At 33.0% G+C, this 26138-nt stretch overlaps 1 protein-coding gene across 2 annotated transcripts in view; it reads right to left on the bottom strand.

The window, feature by feature from the left end:
* Scp2 (Sarcoplasmic calcium-binding protein 2) overlaps positions 1-12444 on the bottom strand; it is an 88146-nt gene extending 75702 nt beyond the window's left edge. The window contains exon 1 of one of the 2 annotated variants that reach the window (XM_076374679.1): positions 12252-12443. The gene's annotated coding sequence lies outside the window, so the exon portion shown is untranslated. Of the gene's footprint in view, positions 1-12251 lie in introns of both variants that reach the window. The other variant, XM_076374680.1, reaches the window with a different exon arrangement.
* Between the last annotated feature and the right edge of the window lie 13694 nt (positions 12445-26138).

Below are 26138 nucleotides of genomic sequence, written 5' to 3' on the forward strand. Positions count from 1 at the left end.
AAATCTACAATGTAGCAGAAGCACAAAAAAATTGGTGGGAAGGTCCTAATCCTAAACAATTACTCTCTTATTTTTTGATTCTCCATAACAGATCTGAAAACCAAAACAATCGAAGGAGGATACTTAAAAACCTTTACTTGTTAGTCAAAGTTTGCTGATGAATGGTTACTTGCATAGAGCCGGTCAAGTATTAATGAAGAAAGATATTAATTTTTAGTATTTGTGACTTTATTTGGATGCTGTTGCATTTGCTTCGTGCAGGATCAATTAACAAGTTCAGCAATGTCGAAGAAGGATAACGCATATTGTTCTAATGTCATATTATACTCAAATTTTTCATAACAGTACTTGCGTTACTTAAGACTAACTGATTGCTGCTTACCTCGCGCATTCTATATTAGATTCTGCCACAGATAATAGGTTAAAAGAAAGTACTTTTAAATAATCACTTTTTAAAACTAAAACAATGAGCGAAAGCAATAGATGAAGAAATTGGTATGTTTAAAGTAAGTTAACGTTTCTAATCGTTTTCCAACGACCGTAATAATTTTGTTGTTTTTGGTTTAGTATAGTTTCTTTAGTATATGTGAAAGTCATATTTAATCGAGGTCTAATTTCCGTCGTAATTAGTTTGGAATCCCTATAAGAAATATCAAGTATCGACAAGCCCAAAATGAATCTCTATATTGGTTTATGGATACATAAAATGAAAACCATTATCCAATGGAAGAAGAATATAAACAACGGTTTAAAGCTTAGACTAAACAAGTAGAGTATCGAAGTACTTCACAACACGGTAAATATCAAAATCTCTCAGTACTGGACAGAGATAACGAAAAGGTAATATTATGAACAGTTTTTCTCTGCAAATACGATTTTTCGACTCCCGTAGATGTCATTAAATCAATAGATTGTACGATTATCAAGAAATTTTCAAAAATAAATTAAAACCGTAGTCTAAAACGAATGTGATTACTGAATCTATTAGCGATAACAATGTTAATCGGCAGTACTATTTCAAACATTGCAGGCATTAACGTTGCATTTGATTTGATATTTCCTGAAAGGTACCATTATCTACAAAAAATGTCACCGAAAGAGATTATTGCTTTTATATGTATAATCGAAATCAGAAGGCAAATGTTCCTACTACGACAACATGCTATACATATAGAGTATGTCCCACGAAATCCTGGACAGTCGATTATTTGGTAACCTATTAAAGATACGAAAAAAGTTTTTATATGAAATTGAATGGCAAGAGGGGGCTGATTTACTGGCTGTAGCAAGTTTTTTTTATCATTATTGTTTACAGACATATGAAAGTTAAGTTTGGTTTTTTAAACGGGATTATATATTTTTTGTTTGATCAATAGATAGTACGTTTCAAGACGAATTCAGCAAACATTAATGTATACACCTTTTTTCAAATAGTTTTTAAGATATTACGCGTAAAAGTTTACTGATTTTTGGTACAAGAAAATCTGCGAGACCAGGAAACACAGTAGGAGGTCTCGACTCTGGACCACACTTAAAATGCTACGTGTTAAACCGTGCCTCTTAAAACCGATACAAAGAGACTGGGGTAGCAACGGCAGGCCTAAATTCTACACAGTAGTTTTTGTCACAACCCTTTACCTTTACGGCATGCAGAAAAATATCGCCCATGTTTTAGTAAAGAAATAAAGCTAATGGATAAAGCTAAAGCGTTGCTCGTACTTTGAAGTAATTCACAAATTGGCAATACATTTGAATGGAAAATACTTATGATGGCAAGATATTATGTACTACAAGAATTTAATATTAGAATTTGAATTTAAATTCGTACAAAACGGGTAGAGAAACTTTTTCAGATGTGAATGGTATTACTACGGTGTATACAAAATTATTGTGTAGAATTTAGGACTGCCGTTCCTACCGCAGTCTCTTCGTATCAGTTTCAAGAAGCACGGTTTAACCTGTAGCATTTTAAGTGTGGTTGAGAGTCGAGACTTCCTACTGTGCTTCCTGGTCTCGCAGATTTTCTTGTACCAAAAATCAGTAAACTTTTACGCGTAATATCTTAAAAACTATTTGAAAAAAGGTGTATACATTAATGTTTGCTGAATTCGTATTGAAACGTATTATCTATTAATCAAAGAAAAAATATATAATCCCATTTAAAAAACCAAACTTAACTCTCATATCTCTGTAAACAATAATGATAAAAAAAAATTGTTACGGCCAATAAATCAGCCCCCTTTTGCCATTCAATTTTATATAAAAACTTTTTTTGTATCTTTAATAGGTTACCAAACAATCGACTGTCCAGGATTTCGTGGAACAATACTGTATGTGTGTGTGCATATAATACGTAAGGTAATCCGTGAAGTTGAGTTTTTGTTCGCATAGTTTATGGGTTGATTCGTCTTAAATTGTACATTATTTAATTAATGTCTTAAATTATTTTTTTTTATCAGGAATGAATTACTTTTGTTTAAGCTAATAATGAAGAATATATTACAGTGTAATATTAAATTAATACAAGTTTATATTTAGATTCATACACTTATAATAATTCTATTCTTCGTGATATATCTGCTGGTGTAATAGACATCAGCCGGTGAAACGCATAGGTATTTTAGGAATAATTTATACTTTTTATTTTATTAATCATTTAATTGTTTTTGAGTTTCTAAAATATTTCCATTTACGCCTTGCTCTTTATATCTTCCATATTAGGCAATGTTCACTACTAATAATTGTAGCTAACTAGCTTTTTGTGTTATTAATTTAAGGGTTACAGTAGTCCACGTGACTTTTCGAGATTGCCAGATCGGTATTTACTATTACAGTTTTCGTTACAGAAATAGTATTACCCACAGACACGTTGCTGCCTGATGAACGCAAGGTGGAGCTTTTCTATGATTTCGAATTCGGGAGGTAGCTTAGAAAATTTCCCCCTCTACTGCACACACTACTATACGAGCTATGCGTGCGTGAACTCGACGCTTCGCGACCGACTTCGGACATTTCCGGAAAGTAGAGAGAGTGCGAGTATGAGTCTTACTCTCTCGCTCTTGAAACGCCATATTTCACTGTTCAAATCCCTGCAAACGGCACGAGCCACGCACAATGTTTCCGATTGCTGAGATATTTTCTGTGATTCAATATAGCACTGAATCGTGTGAATGTAGTGGTATTTAGCAAACGACACATGTAATTTATATGTATATAACTTTTACACGTGTCACATTCTAAATACCACTACATTCATATTATTCATTGTTTGCCCACATCGATGCCTTTCTCGAGAGAGACCCTTCTTCCAAATATCGTTTTTATATTAATATGAATATCACGCATATGTGTGCGTGTACATACATATACGTATACATATACAGTAATGTGAGAGTCACGCTCGGGTCTGGTCGTGGCTCTCGTCCGTGACTGGTAGTCGATTTGGCTTCCTTTGCTCTCGGTCGCCAAGATAATTCGTACACGACCGAAGAAGCAAAAAGAGGGCCTCGCTCAACCATCGATGCTCAAGCTCGATGCCCGAAATCAATGACATTACAAAAGACAAGTATAGCATTAGGGATTAAGAATAGGAAAAATTGAAGTTTCTTATTTGCAAACGGATTTTCACGTAAGTAACACCAATCGATTCCTCGTGCTCTCGCGATGAAAATGATATCAAATACGACATGATTCCGCTTATTTATAATAAAGATACTTAGTAACTTAATTTGTAGAAAGAGCTTACTCGTCCGTTTTCCGATTTATTATTTCGCTAGATATTATTCATCTTTTTTATATATATAATACAGAATTATATATTATTTTACATATATAAGTAGATACTAATGAAACTCAAACCAATTTTAAATAGAAATATTAATATATATATGTGTATGTATGTATATTTTGAGTCAGGTCTGGATTAGGATTGATAGATTAAATACAGTTATAATACGATCGAGGGCCGTTTCGTCCACACGAACGAGAACCGCGATCAGATCCGAGCGCAGTGTCCGCATCCTCACTGTAGTGGATTGGAGTACCTTTCATAGCATTCTGCATATCTCGGCGACCGAGAGCAAGGGAACCCGAATCGTCTCCCAATCGTGGACGAGAGCTGCACTCGGGTCTGGCCGCGACTATCGAATCGACTACCAGTCAGTCGACTACTCAATAGACTACCTGTAACATTGCTGTATATGAGGATGAACGTGACCTTTCTTTCTACAAATCAAGTTTTATGTATGTATAAATAATTGGAATCATGTTGTGTTTGATATCATTTCCATCGGGAGAGCACAAGGAATTGACTGGTATTACTTGCGTGAAAATCCGTTTGCGAATAAGAAACTTCAAGTTTTCCTATTTAAATCCCTAATGCTATCCTTGTTTTTTTATGGCCTCCTTGTTCTCGGGCGTCGAGTTCGTCGCGATGGTTACAAGAATTGGTTTCTCAGAGGCACGTATCATACGAGGTAGTGGGGTTAAATCGCGACTCTCGTCCCTGTAGAGTGTAGATGAAACAGTTCTCGTCCCCAACATTACTGTATCTACACACATACAGGGAAAAATTTATTGGTTATAACAAATTATCTTTTAAATTATTACTTTCAAAGATATGATAGTCAGGTTCACAAGAAAACAATTTCCAGAATTTGGGTCTACCGTTCCTGCAGCAGACCTTCCCGTATCGGTTTCAAGGGATAATGTATGACATGTGGCACGTGACGCGCAGGCGAGACTTCCTGCGGTGCTCTCTACTTGAGCAGGTTTTCCTGTGCTGAAAAGCACTAAACTTTCGTATGCAATATTTCGAAAACCATTTCAAAAAAGATACATAATTTCTATGTTGTTGAATTTGTCTTGAAACGCACTACAAAGTGATCTGAAAAAAAGTATATAGTTCTATGTAAAAAAACTGAACCTATCATATCTTTGAAAATAATAATCTAAAAGATAATTTGTTATAGCCAATAAATTTTCCCCCTTATACCATGCAAATTTCATGTAAACAGTTTTTTTATATCTTAAACAGTTTAGGAAATAATGGAGTGTACAGTGTTACGCAGGACCCCCTGTGTGTGTACATTAGGGTGGACCTTATTTTTGGACCAAAAAATTTTTTCAATCTCACCCCCCAGAATTGTGACACTTGTTGAGAAAATGATCTGGAAAAAATTTGGGGTCAATTGGATCATGGGAAATGGACGCGCATCAAATTTGTTTCTTAAATGCTTAATTCGTAAATATATTGAAATGTAAGTTTGCAATGCAAACTTTAAAACACAAACAGCAACCACAGGAAGATTACCGAGAATTTTTGAAACTCACAATTATTTTCTTAGGCGAAAATTTTGCAAAAAATTATGCTTTTCGAGCTCTGGGAGCATTTCATCACGCTCGATGGATGGCCAAGGCAATATATTATTTAAAAATATATTTATTCAGAGAAGAATTTACTTTGACTAGCGAAGAGACCACTGGGATTCGGGACATTTGTATTTTCCTTGCCAATTTATACTTAAAAGCGTGGATGCATGCTCCAATCGTAGTAGAAGCTCTGCGGCAAAATTTAGAATTTTTACAAAATTTGTACGCTTATCGTCAAATTGATGATGCAATAAGCCGTAATGCGATGAACAAATTAATTAACCATTTACGGTACTTGGTACCAGAAACGGCTGCATTGTCATTTTTCGATAGTGCCGTACCATATGAAACGAAAGTGCAAATGGTAGAGGCAATAAATGCCAGTACAGATAGTGACGATAAAGAATGCATTAAAAAATATAAAATCCTTTCGAAGGATGTGCATCACTATATGAATAAAAAATGGAATATTTTATTTCTCCAAATTCCAAACGATTCTTCCAAAGATTTTTAATACCGACAACATTTTTGGAAAAAGACCCTTCTACATGGAATGATGACCCTGATTTCAAAATTGGGCTAAACATTGTTAAAGGCATTAAGGTTGTCAATGACACCGCTGAGCGGGGCGTTAAACTTATGGAAGAATATAATAAAATATTATCTAAAAACGAAGAGGAGAAACAATGCATATTACAAAATGTGATGGAATACCGAAAACACTATCCTGACATCACAAAGCAGAATTTGTCAAAAGATTTCTAAAGCATTTTTAATACATACAAACGCCTGATCAATCCCTCCGTAACTAATTGAATTTTTGAGACGCATTGAAGATTGCTTGTTAACCTTTTCGTGATCAGCGAGACGTATATGTCTCACTAGGGTTTTTAAACTATTATTGATGTATGCATTACACTTTTTTTTATAATTTATTCAAAAGGGTTAATACAGTCGCGTCTAGGACAGGATCTGCATGGTCTTACCGAACGTCCACAAGCAGATCTGGGACGAAACGCTTGTTACATTTGTATACATAATTTAAAAACTTACGTGATACCTTCAATTCCAGGCAAGCAACGTAAGACGTTGTATCAAGAATTAAGACAGGATATGCTGGCCCTACCGACGAGTCCGTCAGCAAATCCTGGACGAAATACTTTGATGTCATCTCTTTTCATATTTTCCATAATGTCTATAATAATTTCTTATTTTCGATCTTGGAACTCTTTTTCTTTTGGAGCGTATTAACTAATTAATTAATTTAATATCTTTGTTAGTTATGAATATATTAAAAAACTCTTTAAACAAAAGTTGTGGGATATAAGAATGTAAATATAATGATAAAAAAAATTTTTTTTTCAAGGTCATTTTTTCGAGTTTTCAAGATCACGGGTGTTTTTTCTATTAATAACTGTTTATGCTATCTGTGTATCTTTAAAGAGAAAAAAAGACAAATTCAACGATATATCACAACATATATTTATGTTAAAATTAAAAAATGAAAAACTTAAAAAATTTTCAAATTTAATGTGCGTCCATTTCCCATGCTCCAATTGACCCCAAATTGTTTCCAGATCATTTTCTTAGCAAGTGTCACAATTCTGAGGGGTGAGACTAAAAGAATCTAGCAAAATAACTTTTGTCAAGTATAGCTAAGGTCCAGCCTAATGTATACATAGGTGGTAACGCGCTAGGCTACGAGCGAACGATGCGATGCGCGACCCATGCCGAACATGACCGTTTGTTACTCGAAATTGCGACAGCTAATCGACGGTATCGAGATATTTCAATTCCCTATGCGTGTCTGGTGGTGTATCCAAACGCACACGACCGTTTTAAATATACATGTGATCTACTGCATTTATTTCTTCATTATACATAATGTAACTGCGACATCAGACATATAGGATCTCACAATCTCACCTCGTAACCGTAATGAAATGATGAACCTCAAGATGCACGGATCCTATACCGGTCATCTATGTCTTTACCATTGCTCGAGTTCGGATCCCGTTCAAACCTGCAACTTTTGTTTATTCTACAAGTAATTTTAATATACAATTCCAATCTTTATATAAATTTCATTTTATATTACTTTGGCTCAAATTATTATTTTATTCCATAAAAGACTGGTTGTAAAAAAATGAGAACAGTGCAACTGTGTTCTATGGCTACCTGTGTGGCTAAAATATGAATTGTATTTTCTACAGTATTTTATAAATTAAGTAATATATGAAACGAGGAATTCTAAAGTTAAAAAACTGAAAAGAAATTATGTATGAAATAAAAAAGTCACAAATTCGAACCCGCATAATAGCAAAAGACGGGCTCCGTATTCTTGTCTTCACGGGCTTTCGTAAATATGTCTAGGCAAATGAAAACATTGCGCGCGGTTTGTGTCGTTTGTCGGCAACTTGGACAGTATTTGAAGAGCGAGAGAGTAAGGTTCATTTTACATTCGCATTCTCTTTCGACTTTTCGAACATGTTCGGGGTGGCCCGAAGCGCCGAGCTCACGTACACGCGACTCCTAAGGTGGTGTGTGTAGTGGAGGGGGAAATTTTCAGTAACTCACATCGACAATTTAGGTATCACAGATTCCGATTCCACATCGACAGCCTTTCAAATTAGGCGTCGCCTGGTTCGCAAATGTCCAACTAAATTTGTCACATTTTTTGCTCTGTTTTATCGATAACCCAGCCGAAAGCAATACTGTGGTATGCCTTTACGGCCTGACACTTTTCGTCCTTATATGAGAACATTTTGAACTAGGAAAGAGTTCATTCGATAGAAAAAAGTGCAACGCAGCGCAGTCAACTCGCGATTTCATTCAAAACACTCTCTAAATTACATAAAAATGCTTAGATTTCTATAGCTGTCAATGGTAGATTTTTGCTCTACTTTATAACACTTGTATTACTAAATATCAGCAGAATTTCGTTAAATCGCGAGTTGTCTGCGCTGCATTGAACTTTTTTCTTTCGAATGAACCCATTCTCAGCTTAAAATCATCTTATATAAGGACGAAAAATGTATGGCCGTAAACCCCTGTTTTTGCCTAATTTTGTCGGTAATGTCGCCGCTCTGACATATCTAATCGTACTCCCTTAACGACTGTTAACTTATTAACTAAATAAATATAAGTAAACTCATTGACGACTACTAGTTGTTTCATTTCTTTTTTTATAAACTGATTAATTATTTAACAGATATGACACAATTTATCTGCATACAATTTTCATAAAGTACATTTGAGAAAGTATACAAACATAAGTTTGTTAGAAATTTTTCTTTTTGTGTTTTAAAAATTGAATTGGAAGAGTACTCGCTTCATCCTATTTAATAGGTCAATTGATGAATATTAATACTCTATTGTTCATGGTCGTTAATTGAATTTAATGGCTTGTTAATGTTCGGGCACCACAATCTTCGTGAGTTTAGCGCTGTATATTTTCACTCATAATAATTTTCACAAATTGACTGTTTTCAATTGTATTAGAATACTCATTATAGTTAGTACAAATCGACAGGGCGTAGATAGACTTCAGTATCTCATGAATAGAAATTTACGTAGCTTTAAGTCAGCTGCAAGATGTATGAAAACTATCTTTTTTATTCGTGACCTTCCGAGTTATGAAGATCAACTTAGATTTTTTAAATGGATATGTATAATTTTTTTTACATACGTAGTTAGTAATAGTCATTTGCAACTAAAATATTACCTTGCTAAAAATTGTTTAGAAGATAATCGGCATCTTAAATAATGGAGTAGTAGTTGGTACTGTATCCTTGAATTAAGTTGGAATGTTACGGAATTTAAGAAAGTAAACAAACAATATCTTGTTGTTTACATTAAAAACAATGTGTGTGCATATGCACCTGAAAATAAAGATGTACGACATAAGATCACTAGAGCTGTTGAATCTATTACAACTGAAATGTTACAAGAAACAATGGGAAATGTTATAAAATGTGTTGAATGCTGCATTAACCAGCATGGGCAAAATTTCGAAAAATTTATGCCATCATAAGAAGTGTATAACATATTGTTTGTTTACTTTCTTAAGCTCATTAATATTTGAAACTTAATTCAAAGATTAAAGTACCAATTGCTACCCTATTATGTAAAATGCTCATTATCATCTAAACGATGCATAGTAGCAATTTTTAATAAGATATTTTAATTGTAAATGACGTTTACTAATTATATATATAAAAAATTATACATATCCGTTTGAAAAATGCGGTTGAGTTCCATAACTCAGAAAGGCTATGAGTAAAAAAATAATTTTCGTGTACCTTGTAGTTGACATAAAGCCATGTAAAATTCACTCATTAAACTGTTTTGTAACTTCAATCATTTACGAGATATTTGATTAGACATTTATGGACGGACACCCTGTATATTTAATTTTTTTAATTCACATAAGCTTTTACATAACAAGTGATAAAATAAAGAATGCTCAACTTTAAGGTCGCAAAAATATTTGAATATTTAAGAAAAATAGAACATTTTGATAAAAAGTACATGTATACATATGTATACTTAAACAAAAAAATTAATTTTAATACTTTGCTGGATGTGTCTTATTTGAAACGTATTGCAGAACGTGTTGCAAAATGTGAAACATGCTTACATTAATGGTTTTTTCAATTTTTCGATTTTATTAAAATTTTACAAATATTATGATTTAATAAATTTCACATTTTCTCTGTAGGAATTTAGGTCGAGTAATTATATAATAAATATGGAATGGATTGATCTGTCATCAATTCGTGATTTATGTTGTGGATAATTGTCCTGCTAACAGAATAACAAAAAAATGTTGTTCACATATACATATTTATAAGTAATCTCTGCTTTGTTACTATTATATTATTTATATGTTTTACATTAATTAAGTAGAATAACATATATATCAAGTTACTGCATATTTCATAATTTAATAAACAAATGCTTTTAATTTAAATTTAGTAGATAAGTCGTTCTTACTAATATATTAAAAGTACTACTTTTGACAAATATTTTATAACAGATTTACTACTATTTTATATTATAAGTTTTAAAATCCCTCTGTATATTCCAAGTTACAGTTGTTCTCTGTGAATTTCTAAACACGGGTGTTTTATTAAACTAATAAATGATGAAAGAGTTGTACAAGAACAAGAACAAAAACATTGTGATTCCAAAAAATTGTGCGACGAATAAAACTGAATCGTAACAAAGAAACGCGTAAACGTTAAATTTATTGAAATCGTTAAAATGAGCATTTAGGATTTTTCATGAAAATTAAAAAATTTTTGCATTACATTTCTCAGGTTCTTCATTACTTTCACGGCAATTTATAAATAATAAATGTGATCATACGAGATTTCATTTTTTTTTTTATCAGACATTAATACATATAGGGTGTAACAAATATAATCTTCGATTTTTTAAGGAGTGATAGGAAATCCAAATTAGAACACAAAATGTCCTGTAACATAATGTCCGAACTGCCTTCATTTTAAAATAATAATGCTGTAAAATTAACATACCTGCATGCTAAACTAACAATCAGGAGATTCTGTAATATTACAGATGTATTGGCAGACAGAAATAGAACAAAAGGGTCTTAATAGATTTTGTTGTATCTCTTACGATGAAACTTTTATAAAGCTTTAAAAATTCAAGATATTTTTAACTTATTAACAAAATATATTAAGACATTTTTTGCTTTATTTCTGCTCTTCAATGCATCTGTAAGATTAGAAAATCCACTGATTATTAATTAAGCATATTGTTAGTTAAGATTGTTAGGCATGTTAACTTTAAGGCAATATTATTGCAAAGCAAAGACAGATAAGACTTTATGGCATAGGACATTTTGTGATTTAATTTGGATCTCCTACTGGCAATTCAAATATTGAACATTATATTTGTTGCACTCTATATAGTGTATTTCAATATAATCAAACTTGTCAATCATAAATAGTTTTGGTATTAAAATATTAACACACTATAATATAGATGTGTGTGTTCTTGCAGTAACAGTTCAATAATTCAATCGATTTAATTAATACTGCGGTTGTTGTTCATGCGCATTATATGTGAATTATTATCTTAATAAAATGAATCATAGTCGCAAAAAACTGTTTTTAGTGAAGTAATCCACGAGTAACTAATTGCACAGTTTAAATGATTATCTGCATTGAAGACATGAATGTGTCTCTCCTTTTACTAGAACTGTAAAATATTAATAACCTTTTCATAAATGTAATTTAAAAACATTTATGCGCATCTACGTTGGTATTTTTGACAAGTATTTCGTAGATCTCCAATGAAAATACGGTGTATAGAAAGATAATTAATAAAGGGTGTAATTATTGAAAATAGAATATTCAATATTTTTCTTTTGTCTACAGAGAAAAAATAAAATATTAATTATGTAAAATGAAGAACGATTCCAGGTCACTCTATTATATTGTCAACAATCATTTAGCTTTTATGATGACGTTGAAGAAACTTATTTACAATATTAAAAATACAAAAACAAAAATATTTATTAATGTAGGTTTAAGAAGAGAAAAGACAGAACTAATAAATCATTCTCAAAGAATTTAAAATTCACTTATAAGACACACTAGCTACCACTAATTTCAATAAAAATTCAAGTTTAACCTCTTCCACTTAATCCTTCATAAATAATCTTTACTTACTATTCATATTGTCAAACTCACAACTATCGTCTTAGGCACATGAAGAATACTTCATACAAAAAGAACCCTTGTATAAAAGTCTCTGATAATCAGATGTACAATTTTCACTTGGCAAAGATAAATCCACAAGTTCACAACGTACAAAAAAAGAGCAAACAATTTAAGCTAGTTTTTACTCACCTACTGCTGAACCAGGAGCGTCTATGTTGGCTTTCCAGTGATGTTGGTTGTGAAAAACGGGGGTATTTCCAGTAAAATTGTCTATTCGCAATCACTATATACACCGTAGAGTACGAAAGGAAAGAAACAAGCAAATCAGTGCGGAAGAATGAACATGCGACACGAATGATGGACAGATGAAGCACAAAGTGTACGCAGCGAGCTCGAGCTTCTCCTCTTTATACCCTCGAACTTGTACCTGTGCTTGCGCAGATCGGCCTCTTAAGTGTCGTCCACTTGGCTCCTTGGTTCGAATAACCGAGCACGGATCATCACGTGCTTCAATCGCGTGTCATATCAACGACTCATTCATGTCTGAAATTCAATTTTTTACACCTTTGAATTATTCAGTTCGTATTGTAACATATAGCGCTTCAAGAGTATTCCACTTCAAATCAGTATATTCTTCTTCCCCATTTTTTTGTTTCTCCATTCTGCTCAAAAACTCTGACAGGAAACAAATGGTATGGTTGTATCGCGTTTATAAATTGATGAATCCTCAAAATATTTATTATTCTTAGAGTTTTTGTAATTCAAAGAACTATCAATGAAACCCTTGATTTATGTATATAAAATATTGAAATAAAAAATAGTTCGATCTTCTGTGATATGTGATCTTTACTATTCGTTTTCGATGGATTCTTTTTTTCTTTCTTTTCTGGAAAATCTTGATGATTAAATAAAATGAGATCATTGATTTGAATGTATAAATTCGAAAGCATTTACAATATTTTCTCTAAAATGTCGTTCTTTATTTGTAACTGTTAGTTTCTTACACGTCTTATTAGTTGACAGAATTTTTGCCCTACACCTATCCATGTTAACATGGATCAAAATAAGTAAACACGTACAATGCATGCTTACGTTTGACATTCCGCTTGAAACACCAATATTAAATGTGAATAAACATTTACATACCTTTTATAGTTATTAACATCAGATGGGTTAGATTGATTCCGTAATTTTATAGATGTCTCAAAAATAAAACAAAAATAGAGCAACAAAGTCTTTATACATTTTATTGTAGCTGGTATGATTTAACTTTTATAAAGCTTCTAAAGTTCGAGATGTTTGTAGGAAATTGGTGTCGGATTTTCAAAGCTTTATAAAAGTTAAACCCCAAGAGGTACAACAGAATGTATTAACACCTTTTTGTTCTACTTTTGCTCTTCAATGTATTTGTAAAATAACAAAATCCTCTAGTTTAGCATATAAATATATTAACTTTAAGGCATTATTATTGCAAAATAGAGGCAGATCGGACATTATGCCATAAGACATTTTGTGTTACGTTTGAACTCCTTTACCGTCCCTTAGAATATTTCAATGTATTTCCTGTATTTTGTGTATATATATCCTGTATTTGAAGATATCTTTTATCATTTACAAAGGTGTCTTAGCATTGTATTCTCTTACTATTCACTCGTTATATGAAGCAAAATTTCTTAGCTCAGTACAGTGCTAATGAATTGCATTAGGTGTAACCTAGTATTAGAAAAGAAACAAATCGATAACCAATGCAAAAGCTTCATTAGAGGGAAAGGGCTTAATAAGTATATAAAGTAATACCTGATTAATAAGCTACAAACTTATCGTGTAAATACATACACGCTAATAAGGAAGAATCATATGATAAAGACTCGTGTATCAACAATAATAGAAATAAATACAAAATACGCGAAAGATAAAAGATATAAGATACAATAGAACGTAAATTAAATGAACTAATTAATATGAGAACAACGAGTCAATCGAATAACCAAAAATGTTTCGTCCTTTTTCAAGTACTTTTGCATCCTAATATTACCATAATATTGTAAACTTGATTATCTCGAAAATTAAGCCAAAAACGAAAAAATTTTATTCTTTATATTTTTCTCATTCTTCTATACGGAATCATCTTCTGCCTGTTTATATATGTTATTCAGAAACACTCTGTATAATAAGGTTTTTAATTTTGGAGTAGTAAAAGTAAAATTTTTGACAATAAATTGAAAAGATAGTTATATACTTTATAAAATTCTACCAGCCACAGTAAAACATCAGAATGGAATTTTATTACTTTCAGAATGTGTTTTTTACTCTCTATGTCAGTAAATGATTTCCCACAATTATAACCTAAATAAGCATAACGGTTAGGAAGAAATAGATCAAACACTTGTAGCACAGTTGCTGAAATATTCAAAAGAAAAGTAAGAGAAGAACAGGTAGCAACACAGTTTCAAGCAGAAGAAGAATGCTTAAGAAATACCTTGAAAAATAGGAGAAAGATGAATACATCTCATAAGAGAAAGATAAAAAAGTACAGGACGATTCAACAATTGGAGAGACAGAAATGGATCAACCGAATTGGATAAGAGTAATCTTACTAGAATTGAAGAAACAATCACACGAGATAAACAAAAAAACAGAACAATAAAAAGAAAATTAACAACAATTACTAAAGAATTGAAGGAATGGAATGACAAACAAGAGATATATGGAAAAGAAAAGAAACAATTGCGAGAAATAATAAATAAACTAGAACAGAATGCACAAGGCACGGAACAGTTGATGAAAAAATTAAATGGCTAATGTTAAAAGAGAAAAAAATAAAAAGAAGAAAGGAGGAATAATATAATTATGAAAGAATTCCAAAAGAGGGAAACAACAAAAGAATCTGGAAGAATTGTTGAAAAAGAATATCCAAACTGAAATAAAAATATGTGGAAGAAGTACAATGGATAGGAAGAACAAGAAACTCAAAAAGAATGATCATGATCGTAGCAAAACTAAAACACTGAGTACACAAAGAATTAATAGTGTGCAAGAAAAACTAATTTAAAGGAAAAAGAATTTTTATAGAGAATGGTATAACAAAAAAGGGAAACAGGTATAAAAAAATCACAAAGATAATAATAGAAGAAAAGAAAAAAAGGAAAGTAGGGAATAAGAAATGGAAACTTTTGAAACAGATAAAGCTCTGTAGATTTCGACATACACGTAAAAAGGTAAACGATAGATTCCAACAAAATTACGGCCCATCTCGAAGAGTAGATGAAAAAGCAAGCGAAGAAAAAAGAGGAAAACTCAGAACAAAGAGAGAGAAAATAAATGCAGTACAATAAAGATAAAATTTTGGAATATCGTTGAACTCCAAAATAAGGACAAATAATTTTAGAAATTTATAAAATTGTGACGTGATACTGATCGGCGGTAATTTTTGCACAAAATACTACGTATATCAACACTACAATTGAAAGTGAACTAAAGTCGGACTGCTCTGAGACAGGGAATGGATTTTTCTTTAACTTCGGGTTACCGTTTTAGCCCTTAACTGGCTACCACCACTTCTTCAAGCTTCTGTGTTGCAATCCTTTGGTGATGCAGCCGCTCTTTGTATATTCATATACCAAGCATCCTTTACTTTTTCAGCCATCTTTTGGGTAGATCTTCTGTGGCGTGTGTCAAATAGACAATCGATGTCCCTCTAGTGAAAGCATAGAAAAGAGGACCTGGAACACTAAAAGGTGTCGGACATGAAAAAGTGGCAGTAGGTGTGGAAGGAAATGTCAGGCCGAAAGAAAGGAAAAATCCGTTCCCTGTCTCACAGCGGTCCGACTTTAGAGCAGTTAATTTTATCTTAGATGATAGATAATTTTATGAATCCGTTCTCGTCTGATCCTCTACAGGAGCCGTAATGAATGTTTATTTGAAGGAAGGTGGAGGCTTGTATGAAATTCTGTTTAATGAGACTGAATTACGGTTGCAATACCGTATATGTAATAATATATTCTCTAATATATAATGAGTATAAATTCTTCAAAACATAAATAACTCAGAGAAACAGTTGTTAAAACGGAAAGCCATGGATGCTACAGGATCAGAGTAAACTCGCGTTACAAAATGTAATGATAATATATGTGCAAAACAGGAAAACTGAAAATTTATACGTCCTGTACAACAATCATAAGTTGATACTCGGGATGATACAAGGGTAAGAGATGCTACGGATTAGTAGCTGTGACCATTTCGGTCAATAGCAAAAATGAGTGTGACCCTACACAAAGATCCGCCTAATCAGACTTGCATTCCTTCCAGGTATCAACTTACGATCATTCTATAATACAAACCGAACATAAAATACAAAGTACGAAAAAAATCTGCTACATAATAATAATAAATAATATGAACAGCAAATTCTATTAGTTTTAATCTTTTAAATTGCAAATTTCAAAATTGCCTTTCTGTCAATTCTCCAATTTTTTTGAAATCAGTAATTTTTCAGCAAATCAGTGCCTTGTAAAATATGTAACAAATTTAGTTGGGCTTATATATGGAATCTAAATCTGTATTACTTAAATTGGTGACGTGAGTTTTAAAAATTTCCTCCTCCGTTACACACACCACTGCACGAGTCGCATGTACATGAGCTCGGCGCTTTGGACCATTTCGGACAACTTCGGAAAATCAAAAGAGAAGGCAAAGGTAGAGTCAACCTTACTTTCTCGCTCTTGAAACTGAAATGTTGTCGACGTCGTGGGCAAGCAACACGAGCTACGCACGATCCGTTTGATTTTTCAAATATTTTCACTTTTCAATTTAGAGTTAAAAGGCAACTCTTCGGCGTGATCCTCAGAGGGTTGTATGAAATTTTTGAGGGATGAATCTAGGAATTAAACGATGACATTTTGTGGAATACCTAGTGCCAATGCGTATTTCTTATTAACAATTTAAACCAACCTGTACACAGGCTGTCGTAAAACGCGTGGCACAACTGTAAAAGGCATTTAGATGTACAGATAAACCGAAAATAATGACCGTTATACATATATAAAGCCCGGAAATAGTGAGGTACATATATACTAGACGAATCTTTAAATTCAATTTTCTCGAAAACTAAGTACTTTATAAAGAGAATTGTATTCTTTATTTTCTGTTTATTTTTATATGTATGTAGAATCAACCACTTCCCGGTCGTAAGTACCCCTTGCTGCATCGTATATGTTCAAAAGTTAGTAGTATTTTGAAAACAAGCGGTTGGATAGCTGTGGATCATAATTATTTCATTATAAGTAACACGTTCCAGGTTCGGTACCCAATATGGAAAGAACTATTTTCTTAAATACTTAAATTCCATGTAATAGAGTCTTACAAATATTGTACCTTTCAAATACAAATTTTCGTTTATAAATATATATCTAACATATAGGTACATACATTTGAACTTTCTTCTGCTTTTTTCTATGTATTTTATAGAGGAATTTCCACTGCTTAGACCCTAGATGCAGTAACATCAAAATACGCATAACGTTTCCGTGTGTACGTGATCTACTGCATTTGTTTCTTTATATGTTGAGTGCGGTTGTATCCGTTGGACGCAGTGACTGGTCACAACGTCGGACACATTATTTTAATTCTCTGTAGATACATGCACATGTACATGTACATATGTATATACGCAATATATATTTATTGTAGAGAAAAGTTCAAACATTTATTAGATATGTATTTACGAATGAAAATTTGTACATCAAAATTGCACTATTTATGAAGTAATACTACATACAATTTAAATATTTAAAAGAAAACAGAGAAGTACTTTCCATACTGGTTATCGAATGCAGAACTTGTTATTTACAAAGAAATCATCATCTACCTACCCAACAGCCTTCCTTAATACTATAATTATTTTCTAAGTACATACATACAGACAATGCTTTAATTGTCGATTAAAAATGCACATAGAAATATTCCCCAGAATGTCATCATTTGATCTCAAGACTCATCCCTTAAAATTTCATAAAAATTTCTGGGGATCGCATCAGTAGCGGATTTACTCACAGGCGCTAGGTGGTTGCCTCAGGATCCATAAGACAGCGATCCCCAATACAACAATAAAAATATACATCATTTACCTGGAAATTCCATACGTATAAATAAACACAATAATATTAGCAACCACTGCCAAAAATTTCAAGTAAATCGGATGAAAGTTTACCGAGTTATTGTTAGCTTTTAACGACTAGAGTGTGAATTATACATACAGTTACCGCGATAAATCTGAAACAGCAGTGTACAGATAACTTGTGACCTAGGCATCTAGTGTCGCCTAAATTTAAGATACTAGTCTGGTGTTTGTGACACGTTGCCTCATTTCCCAAATTTCGGGACCTGGACTTAGCTGTAGTCGTCCAAGAACACTCTTGACCGAAAACGCAAAGTTTTTAATTCGATTTTGAAACTATGTATTCGGAAAAGATATAAAAAATCCAAGTGCGTTCAAGAATTACTTATAGGGTCACGATGGATCCGCAGCAGGCTCAGGAGTTAATAATACAAGGTGTCCCAAACTAAGTGCGGAAGCCGGAAGTGGGAGATTCCTGGGGTGATTCTAAACAACACTTTCCTTTGCAAAATGTATAATTGCTCATGAAGATCCAAAAAGAATTTCAGAGTTGACTCGTTCGAACATACATGTCAAATTTAATTCAGTATCTAAACAGACTGTGTGCGTTGTTTTATGCATACAGAAAGTAAAAGTTCGCAGTAGGTAATTTACACATACGAGGATCATATTGTTATGAAATGCGAAATGATATTTTAGTGATTCAAATGTCTCCATGCGTCGATTGATTTTAAATTTTGCTTACTCAGACATTAAGGAAATACCTCCATCAGTCTGGAAATTTCTTCATATATCTACATTTATCAATTTTTGGAAACGCTTAATCAGAAAAGCATAGACAGCTGGTTATTAGTACAGGAAGCATAAACGCCGATCGAGATTTAACTAAAGTAGTTAGTTTAATTTTGTTTATTTAATTAATTTAGTTAATTTTATGCCGATGTTTGTGATACGTGTCGAGTTTTTCTACAAACCCAGTTCTTTTCTCGCGATATTCATGTGGTATGTGCAATTTACCTTAAAACTGTACGTCAATATTTCTAGTGGTGTGCGCAGTTTCTTCGCAAGGATATAGATCAGAAAGTTAATTGGAGGGTGGACACATTAATCTTTTCTATTCCAAAATCTCGTAAGAAGTATTTTAACTTGCCCACTGAATTGTAATAAATAGACAGGTTTAATATTATTCAACGATATCCTCGTATGGTATTTCAATATTCGTGAACAAGAGAGTCGTAATGTGTTGATGTGTCAAGTGAACAGACAACTTACACGAAGGTGGACATATTAATCCTTTCTATTTCATAGTGAGTGTTTTGAGTTAGCCTATGGATTGCAATGAATAAACAAGTTTATTATTATTTGACGATATTCATCAATTTTGACTGAATTTTGGATCCTGTGGCTTTGTTGAATGTCGTAAAATTTCCGATCAGTTATTCTACGGTGAGTAACCTTTCCTCTTCTTTATGTCAGTGTGATATTGCTGTTCGGTCAACCATTGTTCGAGGCCTCCGTGCGAGCTTGTTTCTGGTACTTTCTACCAGATTTTTAGACGCTTATGACTAACAAAAGAATCCTCAGACGCAAAATCGTTATTCTTGATTTTCATTTTATTTTGCTCTCCAGAAGTACCCTTCAAATTTATCCGGTGCTGTTCAGAAATACCTTGTATTATTTTGAAATTGTACAAAACATGTTTTATATTAAACTTTATTTGAAACCTAACATTTTACATTGGAAAACTTTTAGATTTCTGTTAAATGAACTACAATTATTGACAGCAGGTTTGCAGCAGTGAACAGAAAAGACTAGCTACTAAATGTATGGAGTATAATTTGTGCAAAAGATTTTAAATTTACCAATTTTTATAATACTCCAAGAGCGAAAATGACCAGACTAAAGTCCAATGCAATCCCTTGGGAAAAATTATCTAAGGATACACGGCAGAACTTAACCCCTTGCTCTCGGTCGTCTCCTCCAAGATAACACTGTTCAACAAATTTTGACTTTTTTTCGATTTTGTAAACGTGAATAAACATTTCTTATAGATTTTGACGTGCTGATTACGAATCTGCAAACCGTTTTGTTCCAGAACGTACAGTTTTTGAAAAAATCAATTTTGAAAAAAATGACAAATTTTCAACTTTGGGATTTTTCTGTGCTTTTGCCGTAGTAGTTATTTAGTTGCTCTTTGCACGAAATGATTCTGTGAACTCTCCCGAATAAAATAATATAAATAGTTATTAGATTATAAACATCGAAATAGGTTTAAATAACAATTAAAGTGAAAAGGACACCCAAAACGCACCCATTTTTGCTGATATTTTTCACTTTATTTCAAAAAGTAAAGGTCTAGGAGAAAATTTGACTATACCACGCGATAGAGCAAACCTTTCTACTAAGGCAAGCATCAAGCGAATGTTCAAAATTATTTTTGTTTTCAATATAGAAATAAAATAGTTTGGCGAAACGCGCGGCGGCGGCAGTGGTACTCAATGACGTCAATGCGTATAGGGTCCGCGGAACGGCAGGCGATAGGCGAGGCGTCCACCAGCGCGCGCCGCCGTCATTGAGTACCACTGTCGCCGCCGCGCGTTTCACCAAACTATTTTATTTCTATATTGAAAACAAAAATAAGTTTGAACATTCGTTTGATGCTTTCCTTAGTGGAAAGGTTTGCTCTATCGCGTGGTATAGTCAAATTTTCTCCTAGACCCCTACTTTCTGAAATAAAGTGAAAAATATCAGCAAAAATGGGTGCGTTTTGGGTGTCCTTTTCACTTTAATTGTTATTTAAACCTATTTCGATGTTTATAATCTAATAACTATGTATATTATTTTATTCGGGAGAGTCCACAGAATCATTTCGTATAAAGAGCAACTAAATAACTACTACGGCAAAAGCTCAGAAAAATCCCAAAGTTGAAAATTTGTCATTTTTTTCAAAATTGATTTTTTCAAAAACTGTACGTTCTGGAACAAAACGGTTTGCAGATTCGTAATCAGCACGTCGAAATCTATAAGAAATGTTTATTCACGCTTACAAAATCAGACCCGTGTTGAACAGTGTAATTAACAAAATGAATGGAAACTCAGAACCTCAGAATGCAAGAGGTCAAATTCTGCCGTAAATACATGTAATTTCAATAATAATTTTTATTGATTTATATTGTAATTATTTTATATATATATATATATGTACAAATGTATTAAACAGTATTTATTACATACAGTATGTCCCACGAAATCCTGAACAGTCGATTATTTGGTAACCTATTAAAGATACGAAAAAAGTTTTTATATGAAATTGAATGGCAAGAGGGGGCTGATTTATTGGCCGTAACAATTTTTTTTTATCATTATTGTTTACGGAAATATGAAAGTTAAGTTTGGTTTTTTAAATGGGATTATACATTTTTTGTTTAATCAATAGATAGTACGATTCAAGACGAATTTAGCAAACATTAATGTATACACCTTTTTTCAAATAGTTTTTAAGATATTACGCGTAAAAATTTACTGATTTTCAGTACTCTCGACCACACTTAGAATTCTACGGGTTAAACCGTGCCTCTTGAAACTGATACGAAGAGACTACGGTAGGAACGGCAGGCCTAAACTCTACACAATAGTTTTTTACACAACCGTTACCTTCACGGCATACAGAGAAAAATATCGCCCATGTTTTAATAAAGAAATAAAGCTAACGGATAAAGCTAAAGGACTGCCTACCTCAGTCTCTTCGTATCGGTTTCAAGAGGCACGGTTTAACCCGTAGCATTTCAAGTGTGGTTGAGAGTCGAGACTTCCTACTGTGCTTCCTGGTCTCGCAGATTTTCTTATACCGAAAATCAGTAAACTTTTACGCGTAATATCTTAAAAACTATTTGAAAAAAGGTGTATACATTAATGTTTGCTGAATTCGTCTTGAAACGTACTATCTATTGATCAAACAAAAAATATATAATCCCATTTAAAAAACCAAACTTAACTTTCATATGTCTGTAAACAATAACGATAAAAAAACCTTGCTACGGCCAGTAAATCAGCCCCCTCTTGCCATTCAATTTTATATAAAAACTTTTTTCGTATCTTTAATAGGTTACCAAATAATCGACTGTCCAGGATTTCGTGGGACATACTGTATATGGTTACAGCAGGTCTGCATGCTTCAACTTCACAAGGAAATCAGTGATCTGAATAATAAACTTCAGAACGATGAAAACATTTCAGGTTAATATTATAATTTGTATGAATTGTAAAGTTTTACATTATTTTTATTGTATTCTATATACATGTATTGTTATTTACATCTTTTCACCACGCATGCGTTTTATAGTCTATGTACCAAACTCGGATAAAAAAATTGGGACGCCGCACAGACAAAAACTAGCAGTCTAGTGTATTATACGTATAGAAGTCTGTGTTTCTACCATTACCGCGAGTTGTCTCTAAGTAGATGAAATTAGCGAGAGGTTTGCGACCGCTGTATAACATCTGTAGAAAGCGATGCTCTTCTTTACTGGCTTCCGTCAATCAAACAGCAACTTATCCTATCACCTTCAATGCGAATTTCATGGGTTTCGTACATATTGGCTTAACTTCATTTATAAGAGGCATAAATTGTAATCGGTTAGATACGTGGATGTGACGTTTAATCTATGTATTGATTACAGCTTCTATCATTATAAATTTTACGACGAGAACCGCTTGAAATTATGCAGTACATGTATAAATTGCCAAAGCAAATAATATAAAACAGAAACAACTTTGGCAACGATGAATATTTGATATGTCTATCGTTTATTCAGTTAAAATATAACATAATGACCACTTACTTTAAGATTTTATTCTACTTTAACAAGCGATTTTAAACGAATTAATATTTATTTTTAATTATGATAAATTTTCTACAATCTATTAATTAAACATTATGGACATTACAAGTAATTTTAAAAATTGTTTACAGAATTTACAACTTTAAAAGGAATAAAGATAAATTAATGAATATTTAATATCACAAGTACTGAAATGAACATAAAACAAATGTTAAAATTTCTCATTATTAGGAAAACAAAGTGTAAGTTACATATAATTTCCATGTGTAAAAATTACATAAAAGTATTTTTCGTTTTTAAATTTGTTTCTTTTTTCAAACAGAACACTGAATTTCTTTAAGTCCTTGTGATCCCTTAAAATCTCTAACTTCGTTTACAAAACATCCATTTTTTTAAGTAATTTTATTCAACTTGGAGAAAAAATGATGAAACTTTTAGATAATGTATGCTAAACGTAAAAATCAGTGATTTAGTGGTTAGTGCTCATCAAATATCAAAAAATACAAAAAATTGTACACTCGCTCTTTAAAGATGCGTTTTATTCTTTGGACAATAAAATCAGCAGAAAGTATAGAATTTCGCAATCTGGTTGCGATACTTTTCCGACATCAGAGGAATAGCTTATCATTAGAACATAGCATTATTAGTTTTGGTAGTGGAGAGAGGGTATTTGAGAAGAATCTTTTCGTAACTCAAGTAGTATTAATACATCGTCTACGGAAGCTATCATACCAAATTTCGTCAAATTCCGATAACTCAGATCAGAGATATACAGCAAACTAAATGCCAACACACATACACGCATGGCATGCATGCACGCACATGCACGCGTGCACGCACACATGCACACACGCACGCATACAGAATCTAGTCATCGGTTTTTTGACTTTTTTAGGACTCAGACGACCTGAAAACGTCGAAAACTACAAAAAACCGAGAAGGGGTTCAAAATTTGAACCACAGCAATACTTTCTCGCTCTTATTATTATACTATAATAATATTATAATAGTTATTATTATTATATTATTTTTATTATGTGTATTATATTATAATAACAATAGGGAAAGTAAAAAAGTATAAACACTTACGATTTACATAATTAAATGTTTGTACTCTCAATACTACAAGTCTGACCCTTCTCCCAAGGCAGTAACAATCTCTAATTGATTATGGAACCAACACAAATTATACCAAGTGCAAAAATTTGCATGTATGAATGCTTTAACTACTCAATGTGAAGACATATTGTTTTACAGGCACATCTAATTCTGGAAAGCATTTAGTTAGTCGAAATTTAATTGCTGTAGTGCTTTTTAAAAACACTAGGTACCGCAGAATAGAATTCTCAAGACATAGTATCGTTTGTTATATCCAATGTCAATAGGTATTTCAAGGCCATTCGTGCTGTTCGTGGTGTTTAAGCCTATATGTAATCGCTTGCGGGAGGACGAGTACCTAAAAACTAGCCCAGGGAGGTTTGCGAATGGCTGTGCTCGTGAGTAGACGAACAACGTGGACTCACCAGAGCGCACACACGAGCCTCTCCATGCACGGATGGTCGTAAATTAAAATCCCATTTCACCACTGTGTCGACCATTTCAAATGGGCCTGAGGACCACGCGCGGCTACGCATTGCAAAAATTGACCGCGCACTCCGAGAATTCGTTTGCGCGGCGCGGTTGCAGCGGTAGGACTCTGGGAGACTGCCTTAATAATAATATTCACCCAGCAAAAGTTAGTCAGCTTTAAGTAGGCTACAAATTGCGATATTAAAAATTTCTCAACAAAATTTTTTTCAAGAAAACACCGAGTCGACCTTAAGTTTTTTAAAATGAAATCATATATTTTTGATTTCATATTGATGTGGCTGATGTTAATGCGAATTCAATGACTTACTGCAGAGTGTATTAGAAAAATTTTCGGAAGGCAGATTCTAGACACAAAAACAATGAAAAAAGTTCATTGTGCACTATGTCCGAAAACACTTGGTTTTTTAACTATAAACTACTTTATATTTTGTACAGTGCAATACTTTCTTTAAAATTTATGACTGTGTGCCACTCATGCGTAGAGCTGGAACATCTCAGGCAGTGTTATCAGATCGTACTTTTAAGTACGAAACTCGTACCTTCTTGTTGTATGTCGTACCATTGGCGTACTTTGCTTAGTATCGTACTTTTTTAATTTGTCGAAAGTATAACATCAATTTTTTTTATTTATTAATTTATTACTTTTTTTAAATTTCAAACCTTCAATTTCTTCTGAACGCATCGATCGAGGATAGGGTAATCCTGAAGATTCACTTAACGTTACCACTCTATAGTTTTTTATAATCTTTGTAGATGGTTTAAATGGTACAACGTGATATAACGCTTCGTTTACGCAGCAAGAAGTTCTTTTGCCTTTTAGTATCTTGTTTTAACTTTTGAAGCTGTTTGCATTGTTACGTTCCGAACAAAATTTTAATTTTTTTTATTATTGCTCTGCAATAAAATGCCTTAATAATACATGCATGTATTGTGGGTTATCCCTAAATCAAGTGCTGCTGCAGATTAATTGGCTACGAATTAGATGAAATTGAAATCCCCTTTTCCTTGGAATCGTCGTCAAACATGAATAGCCTGACGAGGCGTCAGTCAGTCGCGTAAATTCCTGTGAAAATATATAATAGTCTTGCAACGGTCAGAGTAGACGAAGCGTGTAGATTAAATTTTTGTATGCGTAGTGTCTCCTGATAACGTTAGCTGTGTGGGAATGTCTCTCGTCAGGAGCGCTACAAAAATTGAGAATACCATATGCAAGCCACAGAGTTCGGTTTCAAGCGCGGATTGTAGGAGTACGAGAGTGTAAGAATGTGAGAGAGAGTTGAAAAGAATGAGATAGGGAAATTAGCACATAGATTCACACACACTACTGCCTTATTTAGAAGATTTAACAGTAAAGCCGGATCGGACCCCCTCTGGACGCTTTCGAAGGCGCGAAGCTATGACACTCTACGACGAAAAGTCGCGAGGTGCGTATCCAGGATCTACGGAATTATATTAGAACCAGAGTTTTTCTAGGCTTTGTGTTAAAGTTAGGAAAAGGACTTGATTCCATTGTAAAAGAATTTCTGCTAA

The sequence above is a fragment of the Calliopsis andreniformis genome, chromosome 3, assembly GCF_051401765.1.
Source record: "Calliopsis andreniformis isolate RMS-2024a chromosome 3, iyCalAndr_principal, whole genome shotgun sequence".
In the NCBI taxonomy this organism is placed as follows: domain Eukaryota; kingdom Metazoa; phylum Arthropoda; class Insecta; order Hymenoptera; family Andrenidae; genus Calliopsis; species Calliopsis andreniformis.